This window comes from Cavia porcellus, unplaced genomic scaffold (genome assembly GCF_034190915.1).
Source record: "Cavia porcellus strain 051 isolate PalLab524CR breed Dunkin Hartley unplaced genomic scaffold, mCavPor4.1 scaffold_2, whole genome shotgun sequence".
Classification (NCBI taxonomy): domain Eukaryota; kingdom Metazoa; phylum Chordata; class Mammalia; order Rodentia; family Caviidae; genus Cavia; species Cavia porcellus.
The window spans coordinates 70,001,544-70,009,221 of NW_026947485.1; positions in this window are offsets into that span (position 1 = coordinate 70,001,544).

Sequence of the window (7,678 nt, forward strand, 5' to 3'; positions counted from 1 at the left end):
GAAGCGAGCACTGCACACTGAAACCGTGACGCACTGATGGGAGAAAACACCAGGGCACAGGAAGTGGGAAGGTCTCCTGTGTCTGCGAATTAGGAGCACCATCATTCTCCAGTGTCCCTGCCACACGCACCAATCCCTAGACCCGATGCGATCCCTACCAAAATTCCAACCGCATTCCCACAGAACAGAAAAACAAGTTAAAATTCATGTGCAACTCGAGAGACCCTGAGTGGCCAAAGCAATCCCGGGGCATCGCAACACGACCTGATTTCAAACTATATGATGGAACACAGCAATCAAAATGGCATGGTATGGCATAGAACCCATGGAGCAGGACAGAGAGTCCAGAAATAAACCAAACACATTTACTGGAATTTGACTTTTGACCAATTCCCCCAAAACACCTCACTGTGGAAAGAAAGGCCGCTTCAATAAACCATGTCGGGAAGCTGAACACTCACCTATGAGGAATAAAATGAGACACTCAGCTCAGATCACGTACAAATTTCATCTCAAAATGGATTAAAAATATCAAGACCCTAAATGGGGAAAGGCCACCCAGGGCAGCTCCAGGACACTGGTGGGCAGAGCTGTTTTGGACATTCACCCCAAAACACAGGCCACACAACCAGAGAGAGCAGAGAGAGACACATCAAGGGAAAAGGCCTCTGCAAGGCCAGGAAACATCACAGGGCACAGAGACCACAGCAGAGAAGACAAAGCCCTCCCCAGGGAGAGCCAATGCCCGGCTCACACACAGCCTGGGCAGCTATGACCAGCATGGGGACAGTCTGACCTCAGAAGGGCACAGTCTGTATTTTAGGAGCCCACATTCACAGTGCCTAAGGCTGGCCTTCTCCTTGGGGAGCAGGAGGCTGCACAGAGCTTGGATGGTTCTGATTCTTTCTCTTCCCTTCCTGCCCGCTCCAGCTCTACACCCTCTCCCCACTCTCACTGTTATTATTATTGTTAATTTTATTATTATTGTTCCTGTTTATAATACAGGACACTGACATTCACTGTGGGTGTTTGGCACACGGGCAGGATACAGTTTAAATCTTTTTACTCCTCATGAAACAAACACCATGGACACAGAAGACTAAATAAACATCCAGGTGATCACAGCGGGGACCTCAATACCAGCCCTTGAGAAGAGACACGTCAACTAAACAAAAGCCACAGCATGGCATGGCCACAGCCAGGGCTTAGGGTACACACACTCCCTAGACCCTGACAGCGCCTTCCCCTGCTCCTAAGCCAGCACGGTCTTCCCCACAGCACATGGGGCTTCCTCCAAACAACTGCGGGTCAGCTCCTGACACCCGTGGACATGAATGTCACAGAATCAGAGCTGCCCTTGGCAGAGGAGGGCACAGAAAACTAGGAGACACCAGAAACCTAGCCCCACGCTCCTGGATGGGCGCCTCAGGGAAACCAAGGAAGACACCCAACAGTGCTGGGGTCCAGGGACAGCGTGGGCACAGCAGAGCAGGGGCAGCAATGGACACCAGGAAAGCAGCCTGGGGGAGCTCTCCGGGACAGAGGCAGCACAAATCAATAACCTAATGCAGACCCTGGAGATGCTCCAAAGGCAGCAAACCTGGGTGGAAATGAAGGAGGGGAACCATGGAGACGGAAATGAACACGATGGAGAATGGAAAGCAGTAAGAAAGCATGGAGGAGCCGCAGGGCTGGCTCCTCGAAGCACAAACAGAACAGGTGAACCTTCAGCCCCACGGACGCACAAAGACGCCATTAGGAAGGAAACTGGTGAAATCACGGTGGGCACCACTGGATCCCAAGGGTCACCGCAAAAACTATGCCCCAAGTGCCTGGAAGAATCCTGGCACTTACATATATTTACATCTAACCCTTACCTTCTGCAGCTTTCTTTCCTCACCATCTCTAACTATGAAATCTCTGCTCGGGCCATAAACCTACAATTCAGACATGCAAGTCACTTCCGTGCTGTTTGGAAATACCAGCCCTGTAAACTCTGGCTCTCCAGCTTTCATCCCTCCCCGGGTGAGGGAATATTTTTCCTCTCACCAGATGGCAGTGTGGAGTGTGTTTTCAAGAGCCTGAAGGATGTTGAGAAAAGTCCCCCAGGCTCTATGTGAGACACCTTCCTGCTCCAAACTTAGGTCAGTCTAGGAGATTTGCTCTAGCCTTTACTTTAGATATTATTTACACCCTCATTTTGAAAGTACTTCACACAATAGTCATGGATTCACAATAAATTGCTTGCACACCCGTTTTAGCAACAGAATAGTCCGTATTTCCCGGTGTACTTAATAAAACCTGCCCAATCCTATAGCAGCCACTGTGACAGTTCCAACATGCAGGAAGGTCCCTACACAGCCTTCAAGATGATCTTCATGTGAGAGATGACCCCTGAACCTAATGTAGCTCAGCTAAGTTAAAAGACAGGCATTTCCACAAAGTGGACCAGCTCTGCTGGGATTGGGGACACAGCCAGTTGGAACTGCAGACTAGGTCTGGAGTACAGTGCACACATCTCCACTGGACTGTAACCTAGAATCTGAGTGTAGCAGGAGGAAAGATGAATCCTCCTTAATATGGCATCATCTACGTCATGATACATCGTGCATTCCTTATTTTCCTTCATACCACATTTTGTGAAAATGTTTTTCTAAATTATAGACATCTGAAGAAAGGGAAATTATCAGGATCAAGCAACATGAAGTCACAATATCAATACTTAATTGATATTTATTTCCTGTGTCATGTTAATGAGTTCATCACAGACAGAAATAAAGGACTTAATGAAGGCAAACTCAAATATGGAACAAAAAGTAATAAAAAATGAGCTTTTAAGTTTTTTAAAAACCAATTTACATTCTGGTTTCTCAGGTCCAATTTCTACAAGTGTATCTGTGTTTACAATCACATTGACTGTAGGAAATGTATTTCCTATGGGGGAGTTGCTGGGCGTTTCCCTAAGAGTCATCAGAGACCCCCATGGACAACACTCAGCATTCACTGATGATGTGAGCAGAGGTCTCTAGTAAAGAACCAAATACCCACTGAGCAGCGGCCAAGTCCCTCACTTCTCTTCTCTTCTCCTCCCAGAGTGAGGTGGGAGCTCTGGCCCAGGAGGGGCACATTACAGTGTTTACAGAGTAATAGTTTACAAACCCCATAGTTCTAAGATGAAATTGGGAAAGATGTCATGGACAGGTTTCGGAATTAGGTGACAGAGGCACTGTGTCCCACTGCAGGCCACAAGAGAAGCAAAATATTTGGGGCTATAACATGAAATTTCAGAAATGGAGGATGAGATAATTGAAGCACACACATGGACTGTGCATTAAGGCTTGTGGTTAAGGGACTCAGCAAGTTTCCTATGAGTCAACAGGGTGATAATGTCTGGCCACAAGTTGAGGCAATCTGTATGAAACCAAATCCATGAAATTATCCATTTTAGACACCACACTTGTTAATATTAACTTGGGTAAGGAGAAGATTTGCATAGGCAACTAGACCCTGACCAGTAATAAACTGGGAGAATAAAAGGCTTGAGGTTCCTGTCTCATCTTGTGACCTGAAGGACTCAGCTTTGGGGCATCTCCACCATGGCCTGGGCTCCTCTCTTCTTCACCATCACCCCTCTCTTCACAGATCAGATGGGACAAATGGTCACTGTTTTCATAGAGACCATTGTTGCCCACACCCAGACAGCAGGCCTGTCCTCCCCCTAGACAATTCTCCTGTCTCCGAATGGGCTTCTTAATGGAGGTCTGTGTTTCCGGGGTCTCTCTTCCAGCCTGTGCTGACTCAGCTGCCCTCTGCATCTGCCTCCCTGGGACAGACACACAAACTCACCTGTACCCTGATCAGTGACTACAGTAATTACTATGTAGACTGGTTGCAGTTGAGCCAGGGGAAGGGCCCTCAGTTTGTGATGCACGTGGGTACTAGTGGTATTTTGGGATCCAAGGGGAGTGGAATCCTTGACCAATTCTCAAGCTTAGGCTTTGGCTTGGATCAGTATCTGATCATCCAGAACATCCAAGAAGTGGATGACAGTATCTATTGCTGTGGGACAACCCATGGCAGTTGGAGTGGCTTTGTATAACCCATGATGACACAGTCAGAGGGAAAGTGAGACAAAACCTTCTGACTGATCTATCCTGTGCTTGCTTCCTTCCCCATTGTTCTGACTCACCCAGCTCAGAGGGAGCCTCCTGATCCTGCTTGAGAAATTGTTTCTTTCCAGAAGTCAGGATTTGCCTGAGAGTGACCTCAGAGTCTTAGGCTGCCCATCACAAACAATGTCCTCTCCATTCCTGGCAGTAGCTTGCGCCTGGTAAGCAAGAAGCAAGAGCAATGAAATTTCAGTGAAGGGCTAAGGTCACTCTGCAGTCCCCTGATACCAGCCCTGTGTACCAACCTGACCTGATAACCCTTGTGTCTCAGTTCCTAGTGCAGGACCCTGTGCGCTATTGTCCTACATCATAGAAGATGGGACTCTGCCTGGTACTATTGTGAACTACAAGCCCACATCTCTACAGTTGTTTCTGAGGTGGGGCATGTCCTTAGAACTGAGTTTCTCAAGCGATTCATGTTGTCAAATTACTTAAAGCAAACTTTGGAGGACATTTCTGCTTGTGATATTCCAAATGATATCTGACATTGTATAAAACCCTCCTTGGGTCACAAGAGTAGAGTTCTCAGTTCCCCACCTATGATTTCCTATAAATCCCTCAAAGTGAGTTCCTATGCTCCTGAGGGGGATCAGCTATATGGAAATCATAGCCATGTAGCCCATTTCCAAAAGTGGTGATGAAGAGCACAACTTCACCATTGTTGTCAAATAATCTTAGGTTCAGTGATTCCTGTCATGGGAAAGAATTTATTTTGTGCTAAAGCACACTAAGGGATTTAACAGGCAGAAACATAAGTATATGCGCACAAAAAATTGAGTGTACTGTCTCTCTTTCTCTGTCTCTGACTCTGTCTCTCTCTGTCTCCTTCTGTTTCTCTCTGTCTGTCGGTCTGTCTCTCTCTCTGTCTGCATCTGTCTCTAAAGAGAGAGAGGTAGAGAGGTAAGGACACTTTGTAACTTACAATTCATGTGTGTCTTTGCCTGTTTAAACAGTGGAATTTGTGAATGTATATGAAGCTTTTATCTTGGTAGTGATTCATGGGAAAGGAAATGACTTACTTAAAAAAAATGGCATATTTTATAGGACAAGGGCATCATCCCTAACAATGAGTTTGACAACACTTCATGAATAAATCCACACTGTAAATAGCAGTGAGAACCTCTCACAACACTTGGAGTACAGAGCAGGCTCAGAATGGCCCACCTTCCTTTGTAGGTCATCTGTCTCTCACAAGTAAAACATACACACACACACACACACACACACACACACACAACAGCATAACTTGAGAGCACTGTGCAGATAAAGATGATGTAAACTAGCAATCTGGGTGAAGTTCATATATATCATGTCTGGGCACCTGACTCTGTGTCAAGGTCACGCCCTGGAAACTCCTAGTAAGTGACCATTGCTATCCTTCCTTGGAAATATCACTATTGTGGTTTAGATGTGGAATATCCTTCATAAATCTCATGCGCTCAGAGACGGGACTTTTAGAAGGAGATTAGGCCAGGAGGGTGCTATATTTATCAGTGGATTCATCTACTAATAAGTTCAGCTGCTGAGTGATGTTAGGGTGTGGAGCTGGTTAGAAGCAGTTGACTGGGGGCAGGACTTTGAGGGTGAATCTTTCTCCCCAGTTTCTTTCTTCACTCTCTTGTTTGACTGGATTCCACTAGATGATCACCTTTCCTTTCTCAGATCCTTCCATCATTTCCTGCCTGCCTTGGAATCAACTGACGATGAAGCACCTCCATTAAAATATAGGAGGACAAAGTAAACCTCTTTTTTTAAGTTTAAGTATTTTGTGGGTTTAAGTATTTTGTCTCCATGATGAGAAAATGACTGACACCCATAGTATTAATTATAGAAAAATGGGACAAAAGGATAGGGATGTGTATTACACTGTGAATGCACCTGTGAACAGTTCTATCAACTGTAAAATAAAATTCCTTCAGGACACTGGTGACTGAAAACAGCTCTATAATTCCATGCATAAGCCCAAATAGATGAAATACTTCTAAGAAAATATTTGTGCCTAGGACACCATGAAATTAAAAACGCCAGAAGAAGAATCACCTAGAGACTAATCTGTGGGATGATCAGATTTTATTCCTCTATTTACAGGCAGGATGACATCTGAGTGAATATCAATGACTATCTAAAGGTGGATTGCATATATATATATATATATATATATATATATACATATATATGTTTTTTTAAGTTTGGTGGTGCAATTTTATGGAATCTCAAAAACTCTGGTTTGAGTTTCAGGTATAAGGGGAATCAGTGCATGTTGGTACATAGAACTGGAGTCAGGGGACTTCTGAGTGACCTTGAGCCCTCATTAAAATTTTATTGCCCTTGCTTCTTGTTGAGCATTTGCATTATCATGCCAGTCTTGGGAAAGAAAAAAATTTCTCAAACAGGATCAGGAGGCTCCTTCTGAACTGTCTGAGGCAGGACAATGTGGAAGGAAGCAAGCCCAGGATGGATCAGTCAGAAATTTTTGTCTCACTTCCCTTCTGACTGTGTCACTGTGGGTTATACAAAGTTACTCCCACTGAAATGGTTTGTTCCACAGTAGTAGACATTTTCATCTTCTTGGATGTTCTGGATGGTCAGGTACTGATCCAAGCCAGAGTCTGAGACTGAGTATCGGTCAGGGATACCATCCCCTTTGGAGCCCACAATACCACAAGAACCCACTTACATCACAAACCGAGGGCCCTTCCCCTGGCTCTGCTGGAACCAGTCCACATTGCAGTTACTGTAGCCACTGCTCAGAGTACAGGTGAGTTTGAGTGTCTGTCCCAGGGAGGCAGATGCAGAGGGCAGCTGAGTCAGCACAGGCTGGGAGAGAGACCCCGGAAACACAGACCTCCATTAAGAATCCCATTGGGAGACAGGAGAATTGTTCTAGGGGGTGAACAGGCCTGGTGTCTGGGTGTGGGCAACAACGGTCTCTATGAAAACAGTGACCATTTGTCCCATCTGACCTGTGAAGAGAGGGGTGATGGTGAAGAAGAGAGGAGCCCAGGCCATGGTGGAGATGCCCCAAAGCTGAGTCCTTCAGGTCACAAGATGAGACAGGAACCTCAAGCCTTTTATTTTCCCAGGTCATTACTGGTCAAAGTCTAATTGCCTATGAAATTCTTCTCCTTACCAAAGTTAGTACTTAACAAGAGTGGCGGCTAAGATGGATAATTTACATGGATTTCCTTTCATACAGATTGCTACCCCTGGTGGCAACATTAACTGTCACTCTGTGGACTCATATAAGCTTTCTGAGCCCCTAAACCACAGCCTTTAAGTGAGCTCAAGTGTGTGTATTTCAATCACCTCATCCTCTGTTTCTGAAATTTCATGTTATTGCCACAATTATTTTTCTCTTCTGGTGGCCCACAGTGGGATGCAGTGGCTCTATCAGCTAATTCTGGAACCTGTCCATGACACCTTTCCCAATTTCATCTTAGCATGGCAGGATCTGTAAACTATTACTCAGTAAACACTGTGATGTGGCTCTTGGGCCAGAGCTCATCCCT